Source organism: Rhincodon typus, chromosome 9 (genome assembly GCF_021869965.1).
Source record: "Rhincodon typus isolate 14 chromosome 9, sRhiTyp1.1, whole genome shotgun sequence".
Classification (NCBI taxonomy): domain Eukaryota; kingdom Metazoa; phylum Chordata; class Chondrichthyes; order Orectolobiformes; family Rhincodontidae; genus Rhincodon; species Rhincodon typus.
In genome coordinates this window covers 16,898,063-16,911,238 of record NC_063340.1, presented here as the reverse complement: position 1 = coordinate 16,911,238, position 13,176 = coordinate 16,898,063, and the positions used below count along the sequence as shown (strand labels likewise).

General features: G+C 39.5%; 1 protein-coding gene across 4 annotated transcripts in view; it reads left to right on the top strand.

The window, feature by feature from the left end:
- Positions 1–13,176, top strand: part of stxbp5a (syntaxin binding protein 5a (tomosyn)) — a 174,938-nt gene that overhangs the window by 120,142 nt on the left and 41,620 nt on the right. The gene's annotated exons all lie outside the window — the stretch shown is intronic.

The window sequence follows — 13,176 nt, the reverse complement described above, 5'->3', positions numbered from 1 at the left end:
TGCCTGGTGGCTTTTCTAATCCACACTGTGTTTTGGCTGTTTCTGATCTGGGAGTGCAGTGCATGATTGTGTTTGATCACTTTGTTTATTAATTTGAGATTGGTGTCATCTCAAACTGTGATCGGAGGTTTGATCATCATATGAATCATTTTTAATTGCTTCTTCTCCCAGATCTTGCTGTTTTTATTATTTGTATGAGAATAATTCCATTAATTAAGATGGTAGTATTTTCTTTTTTTAAAAAAAGTCAACATGAGTTTATAGATACATTGTGAAACCCTATTGAAAATAATCATAGGCAACAATTGTAAAACCAATAAGGGAAAACTAAGTTTTTAAAATATATTCTGTGTTCTTTTCATATCGCAAGTGATATTACATCTTAAATGTGTCTATTTTAGTTCACTTTTAACTGGTGGGTTGTTGTGCAGTTTTTGGAGGTTCAGTTCTTTTTGCACTAGAGGTGATTGACTTCCACTATGAGGATCTGTGTCAAAAATAGAAGCAAGCGCAGCTCTAGGTTGTATGGCTTGTGGTACTGATTTATTGCAAGAATAAATATTAACACAGAAAGCAAATTGTTAAATTATAAAACAGACAAGTACTTGCTTCTTGGTGACTATCCATCTATCTAGTGGAAAGCCTGAACAGAACATGTGACTCTCTTGATGTTCAGACAATAGTATTAATATATGCTGGTTGCTCTCCCTTGGCATTGCACATAAGGAATGTAGTCGTGATTTCAAGTGGTATTATAAACCAGGACATAATTGGATGAGGATGCGCAATGTAAATTTGTCTCTATCTTACAGGCATTTGCTGGTTGTTTTGTTTCTATGTTCCTATATTAAATTATGTCCACATTTGTGCTGAAAGCTGTTGATGTAAACTTTTAAGGTTTGACAGTTTCTCACGTAATGACATTGCTTGGGAGAATATCATTAAAATTTACAAGTTTCTGTCCTTTTCCGATATAAATGTGGATTTAAAATTGAAATTGTTAACAAAGCCTTGCAGGCTTTAATATATTAATGATTGGTTTGTATTTAATTTGTATTTACATTCTCTCCCTGTAATATTTTAGTGCAATATTTCAATCCCACTCTATTTTGTCATAGTTAGACATGGAACTAGATATATAAATGTACCCAAATTAATCTTCCATGATTTGCTCATGCATTTAAAAAATATTCCACCTGATACACTAAATTCTTGCTTCGTCATTCACATAAATAACTTCCATCTGGATTCCTTTTTATACATGTGATTCAATCAAAGAACATATTGTTCCTCCATACTTTCTTCTTTGTTTGTGTTTGATATTCTCTAAGGAATTCCTAATGTTCAAAGTAAATTTTATTAGAAGATTCTTTTACCCATATGAAAAACTCCTTCTGAGTTAGTGTAAGGCATATATTTCTTCAATTGGTTCTGAAATGACTTTAACGTAGATTTTGTTTTGAATCTAGGTAACCTATCTGAAACTTCCATTTGTAATTTTTTTAGGAGGCACGGCATTCTTCCTTGCTGAATTTGGTATTTGACTTTTCTCCCATCTTCCAACTTCTTACTGTATATGCAAAAGATGGTTCCACGCATATGTCAATTCTGTTTCCAAAGCTGTTGCAGTCACTTCCAGCATTCAATTCTCGTCAGCTAGGATCCAGTTTTAGACTTGTGTTTATACAGCAAATTTTTTAACCTAATATGTCCCAAGGTATTTGGAACTGAGCCACTTAAGGAGGTGTTTGTGCAAATATCCAAATGATTGGCCAAGAAAGTAGCTTTGAAGAAATATCTCAAATGAGATATGGGTAGAGATGCAAAGAGGCTTAGAGAGAGATTACCAGCATAAGAACTTGATGGTACAGCTGCCATTGGAGTGACAAAACAGATCGTCAGGAGCCCAGAAGGGAAGAAACTATAGCAATCTCAACTGTTTTATGGCTAGAGAAGATTACATAACTAGCCAGCAGTTTAGTAATTGATGCAACTCCAAGGATACAAAATCTAACATTGATACTACTAGACTGGGAACCAACAAAAATAGGACTTGATGCAAGTCAAGACAAAGGCAGCAGAGCTTTAGAGGAGCTTTAGTTGACCGAGAATGGAAGTTGCTGGCTAACAGAACATTGGAGCAGTTGAGTTCCAAGCTAACTAAAAGATAGATTAGTGTCTCAGCAGGAGATGGTCTGAGGTGTGCAAAGACGGAAAGCATTGAAGTTGTAAGTAGGCAGTGATGGTGGTAAAGATGGGACAGGGTCAGGAATCACAACATCAGGTTATAGTCCAACAGGTTTATTTGGAAACACAAGCTTTCAGAGCGTCAATCCGCCTTCAGGTGTAAATGATAGGGGTAGTATCAGACACAGAGTTTATAAGCAAAAGATCAAACGTTCACACCATTGATGATGTCCTAAACAAACCTAAGATGTTGTTCAATCTTTACTCCGTTAGAAGATTTTAATTGATTAATATGTATATGTATATCCCTGAATTCCTTTCAAGTCACAGTCCTGAGAGAACTAAAGGTTTTATTAGTGTAATGAAAGAGGTGACATTTTAGATCAGACAATGCATGTTAGATGTGAGACCTTGTTTAGAATCTGTTTGTGTTTTAGTTTGGAGTCAGACTGGTTTTATTTCTGTAGGAATTTATAAAACGCCATATTGACTGACTGTCTATAAATAGTGGGTTTTTGAACAAAATAAAATGTATCATCTGCAAATAAACAAATTCAACCCTGGATTCACGTGTGTAAGCGTATGGGTGTTGGGGGGGGGGGAATGCATGTGTGGTGGGGGGAAGGAGTGCATGGAAATGGTGGGTGGGGTGAGTGAGTGTGTGGGATCACCTGTAGTGCGACATGATCCCGGTTGAGGTCGTCCTCGTGGGTTTCAAACTATCAGCTGCTGCTTGGTGACTCTGCGTTATTGTGTATACTGAAGTCCACCTTGGAGAGCATTTACCCAAAGATCCAAGGCCGAATGTCCTTGACCGCTGAAGTGTTCCTCCACTGGGAGGGAACATCCGTGTCTGGTGACTGCATGGTGTTATCGCACGCTGTCTCTCTCTGTCCCTCTCCCTCTTTTTTTATGTGAGCTCTTGCTCTCTCCTCCACCCCACCCCCACACTCCCCCCACCCCACCCTCTCCAACAGACGTGCGCGCACACGTGAACCCATGGGGTGAATTTGTATTTGCCAATACATTTTTATTTTGTTCAAAAAGCACGCAATTTATAGACAGTCAATATGGTGTTTTATAAATTCCTATTTTAGAAATAAAACCAATCTGACACCAAACTAAAACACAAACAGATTCTCAACAAGGTCTCACACCTAACATGCATTGTCTGACCTAAAATATCACCTCTTTCATTACACTGCTAAAACCTTTAGTTTTCTCAGGACTGTGACTTGAAAGGAATTCAGGGATGTACATACACATATTAATCAATTAAAACCTCTAACGGAGTAAAGATTTAACAACATCTTAGGTTTGTTTAAAACATCCCCATCAATGGTGTGAATGTTTGATCTTTTACTTAAATTCTGTGTCTGATACTCTCCCTCTCTCTAACACCTGAAGAAGGAGGTTCCAAAAGCTTCTGTTTCCAAATAAACCTGTTGGCCTATAATCAGGTGTCATGTGACTTCTGACCTCCTCCACCCCAGTCCAACACTGGCACCTCCACATCGTGATAAAGATGATCATTAGTCAGAAGCTCAGCTAAGGGTCAGATAAAACACCGAGAGTGAACAATCTGTTTAACAGGCCTATATCCATATGTTGAATTAGGCAGCAAAAGACTCTGAAATATGCAAAGGTTTTATTGTAAACCTCTAGTTGAGCACAAACACCAGTGTCCCTTTATGGAGCATTTCCCTGTCCAGGAGCCAGCCCCCACTGGGGCAAGAACTCAGCTCTTAAATGCAAAGTCCAGACTATAACCTGCTCTCAACTCTGGAACTGTTGTGTTACCCTTCAACGGACCTGCATTTCTAACACCAACGGACTCCCTTTCTTTGAAGAAAACAAAATAGTATTTATGCAAGAATATGCAGGTATAAATAACAAACGTAGTTTCAGATTCCCACTCCTAGATGGCGAGATATTGTTCTTAAACTTCCATTGGTTTTGCTTTGTTTCACGAGGTTTGCCTCTAATCTGATAGTTGATGACTTGTATCTACCCACCTAAACTTAGATGTCTTTCCCTTTTCTGGCATCTGCTTTAAAGTGGTTATATCTATCCTAAGCCTTTTCTCACTTGCACATTTTGTTGAACGCACATTATCCCACAACGACTTTCTGTTCACATCTGGTGTTTGTGCTCAACTATAGGTTTACAATAGGACTAGCTTTTTCCAAGTACAACTCAGTGTAGAATTGCGTTTGACTCATCCTGCTTAATTTCCAATGTATTTGGGAGCTCTGAAGGATTTACTGCCAGTTTTGGATGCCTTGCTGATTTCAAGTGATTGTTTCATCAAAGTCATTGGTGTTCCCCACAAAGTTATCAACATGCATCGTAAAGGTGCCCAGCCATTTTCCATTATAATGCCAAAAGAACATTTCTGGTTCCACTATTAGTTGTGAAGTTCTCGTGTTAACAGAACTGCCCTCTTTGAAAAATGACCACACTCAAAAAGCATAATTTAACTCATAAGTGCATTTATGTAATTTCCAGAACTTCCCTTCTATCCCTGCTGCTTCCTTAGGTAGCTGTGAGAATACTTCCCTCTTGAGTAGGTTATATTGAAGGAACACCACATTGATATCTGTAGAGTTGCACTTCCAAGAAAAGTTTATTAAAATGGCTAAAAATACTTTCAAAATTAACTTAGCAGCACACAACATTGTTTGCTTTATTAACAGAGACATAGAGTGAAGGACCAAGAAGGTTATGCTGAATTTGTTGAAGCCTGGATTATTGTGTACAGCCCGGACTGTCATATTTTAGGGAATTTTACAGAAGTGGTTTACAAAAATGGTTCCAGTGATGAAAAACTTCAGTTATGGAGATATTTGGATTGTAAAGGCTAAAAGGAAATATGATCGAACTTTTCAAAATTGAGAGGAGGCTGGACAGTAGATAGGGAGAAATGGCTCCCTCATAATAGTATCAAGAATGAGACAGCATAGGCATAAGATAATTTGCAATAGAAGTAAATATGTGAGAAACTTTCTCAGTAGTTAAAGCCTGGAATATACTGCCTGGAAATGTACAGGAGTTAGGTTTAATTGAGACATTCAAATAGAAATAATATTCATGGTTACATGGAGAAGATAAGAGAATGGCAACTGAGTCATATTCCTCATTGAGAGAGCCACTGCATATATGATGGGCCACGTGGTCTCATTTTGCATCATAACAATTCTCTGTTCCAAATAACTTAGAAAATTCCATTTATGTTGTATAGTTGATCATAGACTCATAGAATGGCTACAGAACAAAAGGAAATCACTTTAACCTGTAATGTCTGTAATGCCTCTCCACCACAATAGCTCACATTGTCCCAGTCTTCCGTCTTCCATCTTCCACAGATGCCTGCATATGTTTTCAGATAGTTAAATTCTCTTTTAAAAGCCTTGATTGAGTCTGCTTCCATCACATACTGAGTGCATTCCAGATCTGAATCATTCATTGCGTAAAAATGTTTCTCCCAATTTGCCGTTGCTCCTTTTGCCAATCACTTTAAATCCAACTGCCCTGGCTTTAAGCACTTCCACTAATTGAAACAGTTCTCCCTATCAATCCTTACTATCATACTTATAATTTTGAATATCTCTCTCAAAACTCTTGAACAACTCAACAGTTCCAGCTTCACCAATGTATCCACACAAATTATTTCCCTCATTCTGGAAACTATTATTGTAAATCTTTTCTCGACCTTCTCTGACTTCACATCTGGTGGTCAGAAATAGATAGAACACTCCTGATGAGTGTTCTAAACCTTTGTTTTCTAATAGTTCACCACAATGTGCTCATTTTATTTTTACCTTGTATTTCTTTTTATAAAGTCCACAATCCTACATGCTTTATTAATCTGCCCTACTACCTTCAATGCTTATTCTTATCTGCTATATGTTGTATGTCTAGCTTCCTGCGTAATATAGTAGCAAAATGGTATATCTTTGGATCATAAATATGCCATAGATGATAGAACATTTCTTCAGTGGTATTTCCAAATAATTATTTAAACTGTCAATAATCAATAGAAATGAAATGTAAATACCAATAAAAATGACGACAATGTATTATTTTCCTGGTATTTGTGCAAGTCTCAGCCCTCACTGCTAAATAAATTATGTAAGAATTAGATAATTATACTGTATCTCCACTCTTACACTCAGGATAAGTGGCAGATCTCATGTGGTAGTACTCCTTGTACAAATTATAAAATTATTTGTCAGATGAGAATAGTGGGAGTTAGCATCTCTGGCCAGATCTCTATATTCTACTGTTCACCTTTTTTTTTAAAAAAGAACTCGTCCGGTATGTAGAATGTGTAACTCGCGTGAATCTTCTGTGGAATTGCTCATCGGGGAAATGTTATGTCATATGGCTGTATCTATTAACAAGCTGAGGTTAAGGATTTATGTTGGGACCAAACTAGAACAGCTGGGGTTGTTGAAATGTTCCTTTGAATTCACAGTACCTTAGTTCAGAGAAGAGGAACTAAGAATTGCAGCCATTAGCAGTCTGTGTTGCTATACCTCACCGGCACTTCTCTTGACACCTCCACAGTTCCTGAACTATCAAACTGCATATTCAACGTCCAGTACTCAGTGAACCAACATTTTTTTCAATTAACAATTAGGAGATCATTGCTTTCAGAAATTCAAATCAAAATTCCACTCCCCAGCTCCTGACTCCATTTCCTTCATCAGTAACAATGTGAAGCTGAACCACATTGTTGGCATAACTAGTCTATCTGACCCCAATATGAACTGCCAATCACATTTGCACCATACCTAATGTCCACCCCAGAAATATCAGACTTTGCATTTGTCTGTATTTTCTGCTGTTAATCCCATTCATTAGTTGTTACTTCCAGACATGACCTTTCCAGCCCCTGTGACAGGCTCCTACACTCTACCTTCTATAAACTTGCAGTCAGCCACAATTCTGCCCAAGTCTTAATTAGCCTCAAGTTCTACGCTTAGTGATCGAAATTATTTCCTGTTCAAGCAAAGTCTTGATCAATCCTCATTTTCAATTCCCTCACCTCACTCATTTCTATCTTTTGTAATCTCCTCCAGTTCTGCAACCTTCTAAGATATTGTGCTCTTCTGATTTGTTGTGTGTTCCCAATTATTATTGCTCCCCTGGATTCTCGTGCCGCGCGTGCCCCCCCCCCCCCCACCCCTCCCTCTTAGAAATTTATACCACTACAAGGCAATTAAGCCTATCCACAACAATTGACAGTTTGTAATTTGATAATGCTAAAGGCTGAGAATATTGTACGTTTCATGGAAAATGTAAAGCTATTTATTTCAGAAGATGTAATTGAAAATTTAAGAATGGAAATTGGATTTATTTAAAGCCAATGCATTAAGGGATAAGGAAACAAAGTTGGTAACTAAGGTTAAGATACAGATCGACTGTGATGTAATTTAATAGTGGGACAGGTTCAAGGGACTGAACGGCCTATAGCTGTTCCTGTCAATAATTATAGAGCAGCATCCTTTAAGTTGAATTTGACTCTCCAGGGCAGACATAATGAAATGTGCAAAAACAGTTTGTTGGATATTAAATGCTAAATGTTTTCTAGGCAGATATAAGAGGAAAAGTATTTTTCAAATTCTTCCATTAATCTCCATTCAAACTCTTACTGGTCGACTTTGTTGATGTTTCTCATGTTAAAAATTGATGATTTTCATTCTGTTTGCTGTTTATTTATTCATAGCATCTACAGGGTTGAGTGTTGCCTGGCTTATAAAAGATTCAGCTAGTTAATTGCAGGTGTAACATAAATTTGTCTACTGAAGTGATGGATAAGAAACACCAAATAAGTACAATTCCTCTGCAGATAGATTAAATATCTGCAAGGAAAGTCCTATTTCCTGTAATGCTAATTGCAGTTTCTTAGTCTATATTGAGAAAAAAGTCCCACAATTGCACTTCCTGCTTTTCTCTGAATAATCTTCAACATATGTTGATGTTAGGATGCCCAAAATTATCAGTTCCTGAGATCATATGCTGTATGTATTTAAAAAAAAACTTGAATAACATCCCACTTCATTATTAGCCTAGTTTTGAAGTTTCCTATTAAGTAGGAACTTTGTGACTAATCAGTGGCAGCATCCAAATTCTATTACTGCTTTTCTTAACGCACATGTATGCATGGGGTACATGCTATATCATCTTCATTACATTGACCACTGTTCAATCTTCCTGCTGTTTACTTAACTGGTCCAAGTTAATGGATCTATATTATTCTGAGTTTAAAAGAGTAAGAGAAGAAGTGTATTAAGTTCTTTGAGGGCTTAGTGTCATAGTCACTTATGGCACAATTGCACTCATTTGGCCCATCATTCCCATGCCATCATCTTGCAAATCAATCCAATCAGTCCCAATCCCCTATTCAGTCTTCGTAGCCCTTCTGCTTTCCTTTGGAAATCATTGATTCCTTCTGGCATCATAGAGTAGATGCTCTTTCTCCAGCTAGACCTTCTAGAACTGGCACTGAAATGAGGAAAATCTGTTCACCCAGATGGTTGTGAATCTTTTAGAATTATTTACCTCTCAGAATTACATATACTTAGGTGTTAAATATATTCAAGACTGAGAATTATAAATTTTTGGACAAAAAGAAATCAAGAGAAATATGAATAGGGCAGGAGATAGGAGTAAAGTAGAAGATCATCCATTACCTTATTGAATGACCGAGCAGACTTGATGCTACGTGACCTATTTTTCTTATTTCCTATGCTCTCATGACTCATTTATTTGTTAATTGGAAACATAGCTTGCTGTCGTCAAAAGGCCATCCTTAAAGTCTTTTTTTAAAAGATCTGTTATCACACTGTTTGCTAATGTTATTCAATTTTCTACAAATTCACTAATTTTCCATTGCTTCAATGTACATTCTAAATTTGGTTGTACCTGTGTCCAGACAGCCATACTAAAGATTCTAATAATTCAATTCTACAGGCTACAAATGGTATTTAGCTCCTGCATAATCTGTTTCCGTTGACAATAGGGGAGTTGTTGTGAAATGATGGGGATATACTTGTTGCAAATGCCAATGCATGCACAGCATTGTATTCAAATGGAAGTGGAGTGTGTTGGTGAACTCCAAACAACTGTAAAAATTGTATTGTGGGGAGTAGAAATATTTGAGTTCCACATTGTAAGAGTTGTTGTATTTCGATGGTAAGGGTAGATTGTTGAATCTCAAAAATGTAAAGAAGCTTTCGGGTTCCACAAATAGGGACGTATTGCTACATTCAAAATTAGCACATGAGCTGTCTGTGTTTTAGTGAGATTGGCCTCCTAATTAAAGCCAGTGAAATGCAATTTGAACATTTATTTCGGAGACAGTCTTGCCAGATCTACCTGGATTACATAAAACACCACAAATAAATCCCCTTCTCTACAAAACTGTTCCCAATTCCAGAATCAATCTGGCTAAAGCAGTCCCTGGCTTCTCATCTCCATTATAAACTGTTGTCTTAAATCATTCTTCCCTCCCTCTGAGGTACAGTAAATCCTCTGTGTGAAATTGCAAATTGTCTATTTGTGCCAAAAAATAAGTATCAACAAAAAAAAAAATCTGCAGGTTAAAAAAAACTAACTCTACATTAGCAAATTTCATCATTCATGAGACTTCTCCGGAATGGAACCCTTGAGTACCGACATTCCTCTGTATCTGCATGCACCTGTTGGCACCAAAATTGAAACTATATCTGTTCAGCTATGCCTGACACTTTACTTATCCCACCCAACCCAAATTAAACTTTTCCTCAATGTTGCCCTAGTCCTGAACTCCACTATCTTCCTTCAAGGCTTCTCCAAGCTCATCTGAATTGTGCAACCCACCTCCTCCCTTGATTCTATTCTCACCAAATTCTTGGCCAACCAACTTCCCCCGTGCCCCATGTTAATGGTTCTCTGTTGTATGGTACTATCCTTTACCCTTCAGATCTTTTGAGAGAAGGTGCTGTTCTTCATTTTGTGCTTGTAAACTGTCTCCTAAGCTACAACATCACTGTTCTCAAAGTTCCCCAAATGTTGCTGCCTTCTAATGCTGCAGCTACGTTGTCTGCAACTGCCTTCATGAACCCTTTCCCTCCAATTCCCATCAGTGCCACCATACTGTCATACTGAAATAGCCCTCATATATTTTTTGCAACAGATGTGTCATAGTGCAAAATTGTTCTTTCTTGTAGTCTTAATCAATCTGCACCCTTTGACTTGTTGATCATATCATTCTCCACCAGTACTTTCCTTGTTATCCACACATAGTTCCATTTCTGTCTATTCAGTTATAGCCAGAAAATCACATTCAATTGCTTGTTTCCCACTTCGAAACCCTTACTTCTGTTGTCCCCCTAGGGAGTTTCGCTCCCACCTATTAGTCACATACATGCTGACACTTGGCATCATCTGAAAACATGCCGTCACATTCAATGTGTAGTATTGCCATCCAGCTTTATTTTAACACTGCCAATCAGACATCCAGCAGTAAGATGCTCTCGAGTTAAAATGGTCAAAACCATGGTGCCTGCAGCCCACCCACCCAAATACAAACTCTGTTCCCTCCTATCAGTACTGTACCTATCTCTGGCCACTAGTTGTGAGGCTAAACCAGGCTCTTGGCAGTGTTAGCATCCTGTTTGACCCAGAGGTGAGCTTCCAAATTCAGATCCACTCCATCACGATGAAGCTGATTTCTGACTGTCCTACTTCGCCTGTTTCCACCCTAAGATACAAGGCTCTCCCAGCCAGCCTTGTACCATATGTAAACTTCAGGTCATTCACACCTCTTCCCAGTTGTTATTCATACTTCTCCTTTGTGTCTGCTAACCTACTTTGCACTGGGTCTGGCAAACAGAGATTCAAAATTTCACCCAGATTTTTAAATCCCCTTTCTATCTTTACCCCTTCATTTCTCTAAAATCTGTGCCTGTCCAATTCTTGACTCTTGGACTTTATTTTCTCCACGATTAGCAGCTGCGCCTTCAGCTGCCTAGGCTGTGGACTCTGGAATTTCCTCGCTAAAGCTCTCTGCACTACATCTCCTCCTTTAAGGCATTCCTTAATACCTACATGATTAACTGAGCTTTTATTCACATGTCATAATATCTCTCTCTCTAGTTTGAAAAAGTATTCCTTCTGATAATCACTATTTTAGTGAGCTTTGGCACAATTACTAAGTTATAGAGTCTACAAAATACAAGTGTTGATGTACTGAAAACGGCTGTGAGTGCTGTTTTTTGTAATTCGTTAAACTGGGCACATGGTGTGTGTTAGAAAAACACCTTCTGGGAATTGCCATTATGTTCTAAAGTAAACTCTGTTGTTGTACACCTGCTACTTTTAAAACAAATTGCTGGAAAAGCTGAGCAGGTTTGGCAGCATTTATGGAGAAAGCAGAGTTAACATTTTAGGTCCAGTTGTAACTAGTAAAGATTGGCATATATTCTAAAGGTGGGGTGAGGGGGGGGGTGGAGAAGTAAATGAAAGGTGGAAATGGAGGCGAGAGAGAGAGAAAAACAGTGGGACAGACAAAAGAATGGGTAAATGTCACCATGGGATTATAAATAGCTGCTAATGGGAACCATTAGTGGCTGCCAATGAGTTGTTTGTGGAAGCAACCCATGCGATGACAAGGCCTAATAAGTGGTGGTTGGGATAAGGACATGGGAGAAGGTGCTCAAGCCCGGAAATTATTGAGAGTCCAGAAGACTTCAGGATTCCCAAGCAGAAAATGAGATGCTCTTCTTCCATCTTGCATTGAACTTCACTGGAGTACTGAAGCAAGCCTGTCACAGATGTTGGCCAGGGAACATGGTGTGTTGAAGTGGCAGGCAACCGGAGGCTCAGGGTCATTTTTGCAGACAGAACATTGTTTGTGAAGCAGTCACCCACCTGCACTTCATCTCCCCAGTGTAGAGGAGACCACATTGTAAACAGTGAATACAGTAGATTATATTGAGTGAAGTGTGGGTAAATCACTGCTTCACCTGGAGCGTGTGTCTGAGACTGGACAACAAGGGAGGAAGTAAATGGGCAGATTTCGCACCTTGTGCGATTGCAAGGGAAGATGCTGTGCAGCATAGGAAGGTGTTGGGAGTCGGGGAGGAGTAGACAAAGGTATCCAAGACAACAAGGTGCAGAGCTGGATGAACACAGCAGGCCAAGCAGCATCATGGGAGCAGAAAGGCTGACGTTTTGGGCCTAGACCCTTCTTCAGAAATGGGGGAGGAGAAGGGGTTTCTGAAATAAATAGGGAGAGTGGGAGGCGGATAGAAGATGGATAGAGGAGAGGATAGGTGGAGAGGAAACAGACAGGTCGAAGAGGCGGGGATAGAGCCAGTAAAGGTGAGTGCAGGTGGGGAGTTAGTGAGGGAATAGGTCAGTCCAGGGAGGACAGACAGGTCAAGGGGGCGGGATGAGGTTAGTAGGTAGGAGATGGGGATGCGGCTTGAGGTGGGAGGAGGGGATAGGTGGGAGGAAGAACAGGTTAGGGAGGCGGGGACGAGCTGGACTGGTTTTGGGATGCGATAGGGGGAGGGGAGATTTTGAAGCTTGTGAAATCCACATTGATACCATTGGGCTGCAGGGTTCCCAAGCGGAATATGAGTTGCCGTTCCTGCAACCTTCGGGTGACATCGTTGTGGCACTGCAGGAGGCCCAGGATGGACATGTCGTCTGAGGAATGGGAGGGGGAGTTGAAATGGTTTGTGACTGGGAGGTGCAGTTGTTTATTGCGAACTGAGCGCAGGTGTTCTGCAGAGTGGTCCCCAAGCCTCCGCTTGGTTTCCCCGATGTAGAGGAGGCCACAACGGGAACAGCGGATGCAGTATACCACATTGGCAGATGTGCAGGTGAACATCTGCTTGATGTGGAAAGTCTTCTTGGGGCCTGGGATGGGGGTGAGGGAGGAGGTATGGGGGCAGGTGTAGCACTTCCTGCGGTTGCAGGGAAAAGTGCCGGGTG